The sequence below is a fragment of the Mobula birostris genome, chromosome 19 (assembly GCF_030028105.1).
Source record: "Mobula birostris isolate sMobBir1 chromosome 19, sMobBir1.hap1, whole genome shotgun sequence".
NCBI classification, from domain to species: Eukaryota; Metazoa; Chordata; class Chondrichthyes; order Myliobatiformes; family Myliobatidae; genus Mobula; species Mobula birostris.
Window position 1 is genome coordinate 17500154 of NC_092388.1, and position 13901 is coordinate 17514054.

The window sequence follows — 13901 nt, forward strand, 5'->3', positions numbered from 1 at the left end:
GTGGTGTCAGGACTGAACTCTGAACTCCAACGCCTTGAGGTGTATTAGCATTGCGCTAACCGCCATGCTACCACGTCGCACACCGCACACGGTGTTATTTAATCACTGAGAAACAAACAAATTCAAATGTTTGTGATAAAATAGATGAACATAAATTCATGAAACTGGCAGGATTACTTTGCCAACTTTGCCAACTTTGCCATTTTCTAAACTTTTGCTATCATTAAAGGGGAATAATTGTTTCTTCTGGTCCAGGTGTCAAAAAAAGGATTATCAATTTATAATTATGCATCAGAGAGTAAATATGTCCATTAGGAGCAAGTTCTTCTAATAAGTGTTGTTGGAATATGTTTTTATTGCCATAATACATGATTCAGAAAATGCCTTTGTACCTTTAAGAGAAGACTGGATGAGTTTTGATGCGGAGGAGTCGCAGGACCCTGGGGATCAATGCAGTTGTATTAATTCTGGATTGATATGCAAAACTTGGTCATAATGATGTCTTTTCCTATTACAAAATGTTACAAATCTCTACGATCCTTTTCACATATTGGTTTATAGAAATATCAAATTTTTGGTGTTGTGTAGCTAATTTCAACCATATTTTTTTGCATGCTATAAGCTTTCAACCATGTGGTAATATTCAGACACATCATGGTTAAAATTAAGCTTAATTTATTGCATGCATGACACATAATTGGACTTCTGGCATGTTGAGGACATTCACATCTGATTAAAGATGAAACCTGCAAATCTACTTTAACACTGGAACTAAGATAAGGCTAATCTCTGCCTACACCTATCTCTGACATTGTTATCTAAATGGAAAGTCAGGTGACAAATCAATAGCTCAACTTCAATGATCCATATTACCCAACTGAGCTAACTTTCTCAGTCCCAGCAGTGACTTCACAGATTAGAACTACATCTGGTGGGAGCCATGTGATCAATTTAAAAAAATACTAAGTTTAGGTTCTGGGACTCCTCTTATTACAGCCATATTTAAAAACAATTCAGCTTCCTGAGGACTTCACATTGAGCAGTGGCTTAAATTGACATTCTCACTTACACATTTGTTTGAGAACAGTCTCAACTGTTTAACTGGGATAATGTTAACCTTCAGAAAGGGTGCTTTTCATTGGCAGGTTGTCTAAGATGTGGAACATCTCAAAGACAAGCTCAATCTGACTGAAACACGCTTCTGGAATTATCAAAGGTGAACACAATTGGTGTGTTAGGGGGAAGGAAACCAACTCAAACCAATTGTGAGTGAGTGACATTTAAATCTATCAATAAAGCTGTGAGATTTTATCTTTTATTTCAGTTTTAACTTTGTTCAGCTGGGATGTTCAAACTTAGATGGGTAGAGGGAGGTGATGGCTGCTGTGTGGAAGAGTTGCTCCTGAAATATTGACAGTGAGTCAGAGGGGATAGGACTGTTTCTTACCAAGCATTGCCATTCCCCACGCCATGTGAGGAGGCCTCCACATAATTACACTCTGTCTCTCCTGGTGAGATATCCCAGTGATCCTAGGAAATGAGCCAGAAATATTTGAAGGTGTTCCTGTATTCCTTAAATAATTCTATTGAGTTAATGATAGATTGATTGATTCAGATACAGCACAGAATAGGCCCTTCCAACCTTTCGAGTCTTGCTGCCCCTGATTTAATCCCAACCTGATCACAGGATAATTTACAATGACGAATTAACCTACCAACTAGTATATCGTTTGACTGTGGGAGGAAACCGAGGCGCCCAGAAGAAACCTACGCGGCCACGTGCACAGCTCCTTACAGGCAGTGGTGGGATTTGAACCCACGTCTCCTGTATTGTAAAGCATTGTCCCAGCCACTATACTACCCTATTAGCCATAGAGGTATTCATAACCTACCTCATGTTGATCACCAAAAGCCGGTTCACTCCTACTCACATGTATAAGATGGGTTGATGTGTTAGTTAGACCTTAATGCTCTTCTTTTCAATGCTACAGGTAATCAAAGACACAAAATAACCTACAGGTGCTGGGTTCAAAGCAACACTCACAACATGCTGGAGGAACTCAGCAGATTGGGCAGCATCCGTGGAAAAGATCGGTCAACGTTTCGGACCGGAACCCTTCATCAGGACTGCAGAGGGAAGGGGCAGAGGCAGAGGATAGGGCCTCTGCCCCTTCCCTCTACAGTCCTGACGAAGGGTTCTGGTCCGAAACGTCGACCGATCTTTTCCACGGATGCTGCCCAACCTGCTGATTTCCTCCAGTGTTGTCAGATAATCAAAGTATATTTTAGATCGAGTCCTTTCAGATATGAGGCCCAGAAGCAAAAGTGGTAATCTAACATGCTTTTTATAGATTTGTTCATTAGTCAAGATGTAGGAACCAACATTTATTGCCTTCGCTAGGCCATCCTATGTCACAAATCAGCCAGAGCAGGCAAGCTCAGTTGTCCTTCCTGAAGAACAGGCATTTTGTTGTTATCATGGCTACTTTTTAAAGTCCAAATTAGCTGAATTTAATTTCCTGCCTCCAGAACTGTTGACCATTTACTATGAATGTAAAATAATTGTTTACCAGGCAAATGAAAGGGAAATTTATTACCTCAGAGTGCTTTTATTTTTCAAGTACAAAACATTTCAATTCAGAAAAATAATTTCAGTCGGAATAAAATGCATTCATGCTACTGCCTGGCACAAAACCTAATTTGTGCTCTTGCAGAATAAAAAAGGAATTATGGAAGAGGTTTCTTAATATCACCCACTATATGTTTGTTACTTTAAATAATTCCTTTCATCAGACAAGCCTTGAGAGAATATTGCAGTAAGCAGTAATGATATGAGTCATTTACTGTAGATTCCCACTATTTATTGTGTTTCAATAAATACCTAATAAGATATATTTTAATTAAAAACATTTTGCCAAATGCTGAAGGTTCCGTTATTGGATTGAAGCACTTTAAAGTGTGTTAAGATTTTTCTTATGAAGTTCTTTGTTTACCAATACTTGGGGACTCTCTATAAAAGATCATTTTATAAAATTTTGTTTTAAAATGTTGCTTTAAAACAAATTCCACAACAGTTGGAGTGGCCATGTTATTTTTTACAGGGAAAGATGGGGTAGTCAGTCTGTACTTAGTCTTGCAAAAAATGTCTGTGCTGTCTACTATTTTTAACTTCCATCAATTCCTTTCTACTCCAACTCCTTCAGGGATTTGATGACTTGTTTGTCATTTTTTTGATTACTTGATTACTTTTGTCAAGAATAAAATTGGAAAATAGTATTAAAGAAATGCAGAGATTTGCATTTAGCACTGGTGAATGGATAAAGAAGAAAATTGCAAACTGGAGTTAGAATTCTTTTAATGGTTGCTTTCATGTTCCTGAAAACAGTGAAAAGCTTAGACATGCTCTGCAAATTTGATTCTAATGCCAATTGACTGAAATCTGACCATATTTAACAAACACACGTTAAGAACACAACTAAATGTAACAATAGCAAAATTCTAATAGGTCAGGCATGTATTCATCCGGGATAGATCAGCTTAAAAGCTGATCTTCTCACTATTTCTGCCGACCTCCCACCCCTTAAGCTTAAGTTTTGAAACCATATTCACTGTTGGCGTCCATTTATTCCACACCTCTGTTCACACAAAATATACTGTCTTCCCACATTGCTCCTGCTTGCCTCCTATTATTTGCATTCTTTGTCATTGTGGTCAATATGCCTAAATCTACTTTACAACTTTAATTAAGCAAATTATTACCTAATCACTTTCCTGAAGGAAATGCATTAAACTTCTTGGACCATAGATTACTTGTTGTTGTCTGCATCTGATTAAGAGCAACAGTGCTGAGTACTTAACCTGTCCCAGATTATTCCCAACAAATATATTCCACAAAAGCGAATCATATCTTTTAATTTACAGTTTATTTCTCTGTGAACAGCAGACTTGCCAGCAGTAAATCTTGTTCGTGCTTGACAAGTGTAAGAACTGTTGAAGTGACTGATAGGCATATTGTAAGATGTAAGAATTTTCAGTAAGTGTTCACATAAAATGCAATGGTGTAAGCAATTTTTTGACTGATGAACAGTGTCTGTAAGCCAGTAGATTCTTATTCTTTAATAAAAACCACTGCAGAATTATACATGCATATGAGACTTAAGAAGCTCAAGTATGATGTGTATACTTTATTCAAGTTCTTTACATTGATTCTCCTGGAATATTATGCACATGTTTTTGAATCTTAGAGGGTAGTTAATTCATGATACAATCCATAAAGTCTTAAAATAACATTCATTCAAAATAAATATGCAGTGAAGATAAATGAGGAGTTTTGTGTAAATTGGAAAGAGATTGAAATTGATATATTCCCAGAATCATTTTTGTTTCTCCCACCAATGATCTGGATAATTTGGAACTGATATCGTGAACATAATTTTGTAATTTACAGAAAATGCAAAGGCAGAGGATTTAATAGATAGTGTACAGAAATTGTAAAATACTTCTGAAAAGTGGAAAAGTTAGTGGAGTAAGAAAACAGGTAAAACGTATGGCTGAATTTAAAGGGGGATGCATTGATTGAACAACCAAAGAATGGAGGCATTCACATATTAGAAAGACAATGGACATTATGGATGAATAGAGAGTGTCCAAATGGGTGATAAATAGAGTCTTATAAATAAGATCATGGAATGTGAGGGTAAAGAAATAATGATGAATTCATATACAATATTAACTAGGTTGCAGTGAAGGTATTGTATGCCATTTTGAATTCTACATTATGTTCAAAGATGTCGAACCCATTAAAACTGTAGGGTTGGGTCAGCTTAGATTCACCAGGAATATCATGGATGGAAATTGTCATCATGAGAGCTGAGAAAAGGCATCTTCAAACAAGAAGGAGGAAAGAGATTTATTTATTCAGATGATTGTTAGAATATGGAAAGAAGCCTGCACTTTTGGCAAATATTTCAATATTTATGTGAAATGAAATAAATTGATTTGCTGAAAGTTATGAATCCAAGTCACACTTTTATAGATTAAAACTTGAGACAATAATTATGGAGCACCCAATATAAAGGGATTATAAGAACTTTTCAGCTTTGAAATGTATTTTAGTTTGATAAGTCACAGCTGATAGCCGAATACACCATATAAAATTCAGATTAGTGGAAGACTTATTGCATCTTAAGGTAGAATGCGTTGACCTGGTCTAAAGCAAGCTGTTTCAAAATAACCTGATTATATCGGAATTACCATAGATGAAATCTGAGCACAAAGTGATCTTTCTCTGAAGATTTGTAGAAATCCTAACCTCATCTAACATTATCTTTACTCTGAAGAATAAAGGTGAAGTAAGTAATGAACGAGATTAACTTTATTCTTTCCAATCAAAGGCCTTCTTCATGGCAAACAAAATCTAAAACTGAAGGAATATTTTCAGCCAACTGCACAAGAAGCAGGCAGGGAGCTCAGATACATCTCAGCAAATTATGATGAGGGTGAGAAAAATTCTGGAAGTCCAATACATGCTGTCTGCCAGATAAGTCCACATTACATCTGAAAATAAGCAGGTCTATAACAGGGAATATTCCTTTGGAAAAGATAAACTTGACATTGTGAGCTGCAGTTTGGATTCAAACAGCATGAAAATGTTAAGAAGACAAATCACGCTGTGCCTTGTTTTGTTGACTTCTTCCTTTCTGATCAGTTCTGGGATAGGGCAGCAAAAGACATTTCCCGCTGCAGAGTAATAAGATCTACAGTTATCACCTACAGCCCTGGGCCCAAAGAGAAAGGAAATTGGAAAGCCCACAGAAGGCTTGCAGTAATTAATCATCATACCATGAAACCTGTCAAAACAGTTTCTGAAGCTGATATCACTGTCAATTGCAGCCAGCACCTCACCATCTGTAATTGTTTAAAGAAGCATTCACTAGGGCTGACAGACTTAAAACTTTATTTACATTTTTTGAGCCACACAGTTTCTGAATAATTAAACAAATTGGGTGGATTTTTTTTGTATTATCTCTGCTTTATAGCATTGTTCTGTAATGGCAAGAGCTAATAGAATTTTCTTTTCACACTTGGAGCTGTCAAGTCATCACCACACAAAAATACCTTCGTCCGTAAATAGTTTCCAGTGCGATCAAATTAGTTTATTATTAGCTGTAGAATTTACAATGACATCAGTTCATTGCTGTACAAGGAACCCTGAAAGTGCATATTACTCCGTAAAAAGACCAATTCTCAAAAGCTGGGATGCGCATAGTGATCCTGTTCAGGTCCCACCCCTCCAATGAGTTGGCAAAATGATCAGGAATCTCATTTAACACCAGTGAAGGTCGCACCTCATGAACCTGTGGCTTTACAGATGTCTTGATGACACTTGAAGGGATGGGCATTTGAAAACCCAGTTATATAGCCCGGACTGACTTGACACAAATCAGGTTTGACTTTACACTGATCAAAACTTTATAGCGTAACGGAGGCACAGTTTCTCCCAAATTGAATTTGGAAGTCAATGTGACAGACCCAATGGTTGCAATTTCACACCTGCTGTAGTAGATCCACAGCTCATTGCAAAACAAAGTTTGAAAGGTCACAGAATCCAGGACTATATATTTTAAAATTTAAATGTGTCATATCACTACTAACAATGAAACTGAACCTGCATTCGGTTACCACTCTACATTGAATGCTTGGTTAATGGTAAAATGATTGTGTGTGCCTATGCAAAACTGGTAGCATTCCATCATTCCTTCGTTCTTCTGTAGCGAACAATATTTAAGAATTTGTGCACAACATTATGTACATCTATTGAAAACTAATGAGAGGGAAGAACAAAGCTAGAAAAGCTGAAGCATCACTGGGATAATGCTTCCTCTATCAATGTATTGCTTCCTGTTCATTTTTGTAATCTTTTGTTTTATTTACTATTCCAGTATTTTGCAAGTGGTGTTAGATCATGTCTAAAACAGCAATTTAAATAGATTCGAAATTAGTCACAGCAACTCACACAGTTACAGACACACAAAGGAAATAATTAAATGATCTAAATGCAATCTTCAATGTGACTATACCAGGAGTCTATGAAGATATGAGAGCCAGACACACTGCTGACATGAATCTCAAAGCCATCTTAGAGATTTCATAAATTCCCATTCTTATATTAATATTTTGCTACAGCTACCATGTAGATTTCTTTTAAATTAAAGTAGATCATACGTTTCTACCTGTATAATTTAAGCTTTATTTGTAAAGGTTTTCATTAATTTTACAGGAGGATTGCAAGCAAAACTACTTTGCTATTTGTACATGGCTTGTATCTGGGTAGATGAAACGATCAGTTTTTCAAAACCCTTTACAGTGGTATTATTTAAACATTTCTCCTGTCTTCATTTTTCTGGGGAGTAATATTTTTTCTGCCTTTTTTATTGTTTCATTAAAATTCTATGAACAAGAATAGAATTTAGCATAATACTGCACATATTAGTAACTCTTGAATGAGTCACATTTAACTCGTTTTGTTGTTCTTCCCATTAAATAAAGGAAAGACTAAAATCCCATGAAAAAATGTTTAATGCTTTAAAGACCCAGTGACCTATCCAAACCCCTTAGGATTAGTCTGGAAACTGTGTGTGATTGAAAATTATTATACCGACCTAATTAGCATAATGATTTCCCACCTCGTCTACTTCTTAGTTGTTAGCCATAAACTCCCAGAGGTCCTTAAGTATTTTAAGCTTGTTAATAATCATTAAGGATGTGCAGTGAACTGAGTAGGAAAATGAACTTACCTGGGCCCTGTAAGATTAACCCTTTCCAATCTAACCCAGTCTATAATACATAGCTGAAGCAGATATAAACAAGCAGTTACCAATGTATAGCTGACATCTTTTAATTAATTTAAAAAAAATATTCTATTGAGGGCAGAATAGACCCTTCCTGGCTTCGAGCCACGCTGCCCAGTAACCCCCGATTTAACCCTAGCCTAAACATAGGACAATTTACAATGATCAATTAACCTAGCTACCAGTACGTCTTCGGACTGTGGGAAGAAACTGGAGCAGCTCGAGGAAACCTATGTGGTCATGGGGAGAACGTGTAAGCTTCTTACAGGCAGCAGCGGGAATAGAGGGCAATATCCTACATAAGGTATTATTATACGGTATCTTTATTTTAACTGTATTTATGGACTCTTGGGATACTTGCAACAAATAAATTGAAAATTTGCTCCTGACAGAAAAAGCTCCATTTTTATTTTCTGTATCTGGTTTTAGTGAGAGAAGGTCCACTGAGCCATCACAGTGACGTATTTGCATGAATACTTATCTCCCTTTGTTCATGATAAACACACACTCGACAGTGATAATAAAGAGCGATAAATATGTGGAAATTGAAGAAATTGCCCCCTGAATAAGCAAGGCTTACTTTGTGTCTGAGAAAGATGCATATACAATATATCATACATACGCATGTGCCCGCGCGTGTGCATGCGCACGCACACGTGCGCACACACACACAAACACACACACACAAACACACACACACACACACACACACACACACACACACACACAAACACAAACACACGCACAAAATCCATATATTTAATCTTTTTCAGCTGTTCAGTTTTAGGCTATTCAAAGGACACTATATAATCAAGTTGACTGAATTTATCTCAAACGATATCTTTATTTTCTTTGTTTGAGGGAACTAGTGGCTTATTTTGCTTGTGTAAGATTAGTCAGTGAATGAAGTGTCAGGGCCAGATTTGCCACCACTACACCTTCCACCTCCCCCAAACTTTGATAGTCTTAATGAGCCTTTCCTAAGCAAAAGTAGATTAACTGGATTTTAATATCTTTTCTATGTGATGGTTATTGGTGATATAAATATAATATCATTAAACCCAATAACTCTAGTTATTACCTTAAATAATTGAAAATGAATGAAAAAAGCAGGGACTAGTATATGGTATTTTGTTAAGTCTGAAAAGTTTAATTTTTAATGACATTATAAATGAAACATTAATGCAGAACCTGATTATAATTCACATTAAAAATACAAAAAGGGATAAAAATAAATGTATGCACCACAGAATCTAAATATTTGTCCATGTAGCAGCCACAGTTGTGGTGTGGCAGTACAGATGAAAATGCGCAATGTGTTATAACCGTGTAGACAAAGCTGATCTGCTTCTTTCAAGGAAAATGAGACGTCTCCGCTTTACGTACATTATAATGCCAGCATTTTTTTTGCAATAGTAATGGAAAAAGATCTCCGTTTTCTTGATGCCTACAATATCATTGTGTGATTTCAATATTTGTGTCCTATATGTATTCTGGCTTCCCATGAAAGGGTAGTGAATTTGCTGTATTTTCAGTGAGGTAAATCCTATTTTAAAAAATGTCCCATTGCATCTTCAGTGTTAACGGAAGAGTCTATTAAAATGAAATTTATTGGAGGGAATATTGTCTATGAATATAAGTTAAGGTTCAGGCCAGTGATATTTTATCAGCAATAAAAGCAAAACATGATTTAGTTTAATATCTTATTCATTAACTAGCACCATATAAATTGAAAGACGGAATAAATCTCTGGGCAGTGGTCAACTGAAGGTTATGTAACATTTATTTGGTGGTAATATGTCGTTACAGAAATGTAGTTCCAAAAGTCTTGCTGTGCTTGTCTCTGCAGATTTCTCTCCTACAACCTCTAGTTCTTCCTTAAACTATCCATAACCTAATATTTTACTGACTCTGCCATCTGAATTCACCTCAAGAGAGAGAAATTTACAATGCAAAATTTAATCTACATAAAATATCAAGCCAGAGGTAGTATCTAGCAAGATACTGCCAGCAAATGTAGAAGAGGCTTGACTCAAAAGCAGAGCAACAGAGACAATTCAGTAAATGATATTTTACTAATAAACTGCAAAATAACAAGCCACAAGGGGCCACAAAACAAGAGAGAACAGATACTAAACATGACAAGGCAACAGGGTAACTGAAGGCTAGAAACAACTGGTTGAGGCTGGCTGGTTCATATAAGTGAACAGGAATAGTGAATGAGAGCTGGATTTAAGTGGAGTGCACGTGATGCGTTGGAAATGGGAGGTAGGTTAGCTGGCTGAAGACTGGGAGGAGCCAACCTGTGTAGGCCTGACAGGACATCACCTCCTGTAGTCAGCACTCAATGACCCAGGGCAATCCAGGTGGGTCCAGTACCCTTCCCAGTTGAGTAGGTATTGTACACCCCGTCCACAACAAGGAGAATCCATCAACTGGCTAACCATGAACACTGGACTGCCTTCTACCATCCTAGGTTCCGAAGATACAGGTTCAGGTGGGTTGAGTGATCCATGGACAGTGGGCTTGATGCAGGACACATGGAAGGTAGGTGTGATCCTGAGGGACCGTGGCAGGTGGAGGCATGTTGGGTAATTTTGAAGGGTCCAATGAACCAGGGTGAGAGCTTGCAGGAATCAATGAGCAGGGAAGAGCTCGGGTGGGCAACCACACATGCTTGTCAGGCCTGAGTAGTTTGGCTGGACAATACCAGTGGTTGACTCGGTGGCAGTAGGCATAGTTAGCCGCTAGAATGGCTCTGCATGTCCTCTACCAAGAATTCTGCCGGCAACAAACTAGGGTCGGACCTCCAGTATTGGTTCCTCTATAGGGAACAATGGGGGTTGGTAGCCTTGAAGCACTTCAAAAGGGTGACAACTATGTGGCTGAGGAGGTGTGTAGATTGTGAGACATTTTAGCTCAGAGGAGATACTTCTTCCATGTGGAAAGGTTAGAGGTGGCGAAGCATTGTGGAAACTTCTCTACTTGCTGATAGTCTCTTTCTAACTGACAGCTAGCCAGAGGACAAACTCACTGAGGTGTGGAGGACGGAGCGGAGAGACTGCCAGAAGCAGACAACAAATTGTGAGCCCCAGTCCAACACTATATCTTGAGGGAAGCTGTGGAAGTGAACCACGTTGGAGGACCAGGTCTACCATCTTGGAGAACCAGTTCATCACTGTCATGAGTATCGTGGCCCCATTGGAAGGTGGCAAACCATGACAAAATCCATGGCAATGTGGGATCATGGTCATTGAGGGGCTGGTAGGGGCCACAGGAGCTCAGAGGGCCACTGGTTGAAGGAATTTGACTGGGCACATTGAGTGCAGGCAGGAACATAATGACATGCATCTACAATCATGGTGGGCCACCAACATCCACGGTCTGTCGTTCTCCTGGATGGCCAGACAGAAGTGAGGATTGGCCCACAGCTTCAGAGCACATGCCTGTTGGCACGTACATGTGATCGTAGGTATGTCAGCTGGAGCAAGCTCATGCTGCAGAGCCTGGTTCTCCAAGTCTCAGATGATAGGGGTGAGGATGGAATGATGGAATGATCTCCATTTCAGCTGGATTGAATTATCATGACAGGGCTTCTGCCTTAGTGGTCGTGGAGCTGAGTTGGTAGGAGATTGTGAGGTTTTATTTTTGCTCAATAAAGAGTGCCCAGTGAGCCTGACATGGGTTGAGTTAGTGTGTCCGTTGAATGAATATGTTTTGGTGGTCAGTTCAGATCATGAAAGGCTCAGCATTTCCCATCAGATAATGTCTCCTGTCCTCCAAGGCACATTTGAGAGTGGGTAGCTCCATGTCTCCTACTCCATAATGGCACTGTGTAGAGTTGAACTTGTACGAGAAGAAGGTGCAAGGGTGTATCTTCCCATCAGGTTCTCACTGGGAGAGGATGGCCCCAGCACCCAAGTCAGATGCATCAACCACTATTACAAAAGGTTCAGAGGGCTTTGGATGCCAGGGAATGGGAACAGTGGTGAAGTGTCTCTTGAGTTTCTCAAAAGAGTGATCCATGACAGCAGACCAGGTTATCCACAAGGTAGGCGATTTGGTGAGGGAGGTGAAAGGTGTGGCAGTTTGCCTTTTGGTCCTAATGAAATGGTGAGAGAAATTGGAGAAGCCCAAGGAACAAGGTAGCTGTTTGAGGTGTTACGTAACCGGCAACAATGAATATTAATCGAGACAGGCTTTATAAAAACAACCAAACATTTATTAAATACATATAAACGATAAGGAAAAAAAAACAAAGGAAAACTTTGACCGGAGGTTAAACAGGTACGCAGCCATTCATCAACTCCACTCGGCTCTGGCTCTTAAAGGGTTAAATGCGGAAACAGTTCCTAAAGCAATAGAGTCAGATATAGTTCTTAAAGCGATAACTTCGAAAGTCCAACAGTTTTACACATTCAATTGGGAGAGACTTCTCTGGAGAACGATTTCTTCACCGACGCACCTTTACTGCCAGTTCTGTCCACAGGATTCCCGATGCCGAAAATAAACAGTTTAAATCGACTGACCTTAAATAATTCCTTTTAGAGAGAGAGCCTTTTTGCATGAACTCATTGTGCTTTTACAAGAGTTATCTCAATGCAGCTTCTCTTCAACGAAGACTCAATAAGGTCGATCCTTTATTAAACTGCCAAACGATGCCGACTTCTCTCGATCCTTCACTTCGATGAATTCTTCACTCTCCCTTCAAAGCTGTCGGAATTGAGTAAATTGGCACTTCCAGCCACAAATTCCCAGTCCAAGTAATATGGAATCTTTCAACAGAACGTGCAACCGTTTTAAAAATGAAACTGTGTCACAAAAACAAACGCAACAGAAACGGAGATACAACACGTTCTACCTGGAAATCTACAAACTCAAAATCTCACTGCGTCACCTGAGTCGACCCTTATATAGTCACGGGGCACATGTCATCACGTGACCTCACATCGGCGGGAAAATCACCTCAGGTGACCTCCAAAAGACCATTACAGCATTCTCACAAAAAAAAACAGATCGCCTTGAGCATGTAACAGAGGGAACGTGACCATTCAATGACTACTTGTAATTTCTTTGGGTCCATAGTTGTGCCTTGGGGTGAAAGGACATAACGCAGGAAAAAAATAACCAGGGTGTGGAACTGGCATTTCTCTAACTTGCAATGGAGAAACTGAAGGACTGAATGGATGTGACAGATGTAGTCTTGGGAGTTCTTGGAGAAGATGAGCACGTTATCGAGGAGGATGAACACATACCTGTATAGCATGCCCTGGAGGATCTTACTGATAAAAGTTTGAAGAACAGCTGGACTGTTAGAAAGACTGAAAGGCATCATGATGTATTCATTGTGACCAGATGAGCCCATGTAGTCCATGCATTAAAGAAGACCCCCTTCTTTCTTTTTGGCATCTCTGCCCCTCTGACCCTCAACATAGGTGCCCCTCAAGACTGTGTCCTGAGCCCCGTACTTTACTTTCTGTATACCTATGACTATGTCGCCACCCACAGCTCCAATCTGCTAATTAAGTTTGCTGAAGATACTATACTGATTGACCTAATCTCAAATAATAACGAGGCAGCCTACAGAGAGGAAATCATCACCCGCCACAGTGGTGTCAAAGAAACAACCTCTCCCTCAATGTTGCAAAAACAAAGGAGTTGGTTGTAGACTACAGGAGGAATGGAGACGACTAACTCTTACTGACATCAATGGATCTGGAGTTGAGAGGCTGAACTACTTTAAGTTCTTCAGTATACACATCACCAAGGATCTCACGTGGTCTGTACATACCAGCTGTGTGGTGAAAAAAGCACAACAGCACCTCTTTCACCTCAGATGGTTGAAGAAGTTTGGTATGGGCCCCCAAATCCTAAGAACTTTCTACAGGGGCACAATTGAGAGCATCCTGACTGGCTGCATCACTGCCTGGTATGAGAACTGTACTTCCCTTAATCACAGGACTCTGCTGAGAGTGGTGTGGACAGTCCAGCGCATCTGTAGATGTGAACTTCCCACTATTCAGGACATTTACAAAGACAGGTGTGTAAAGA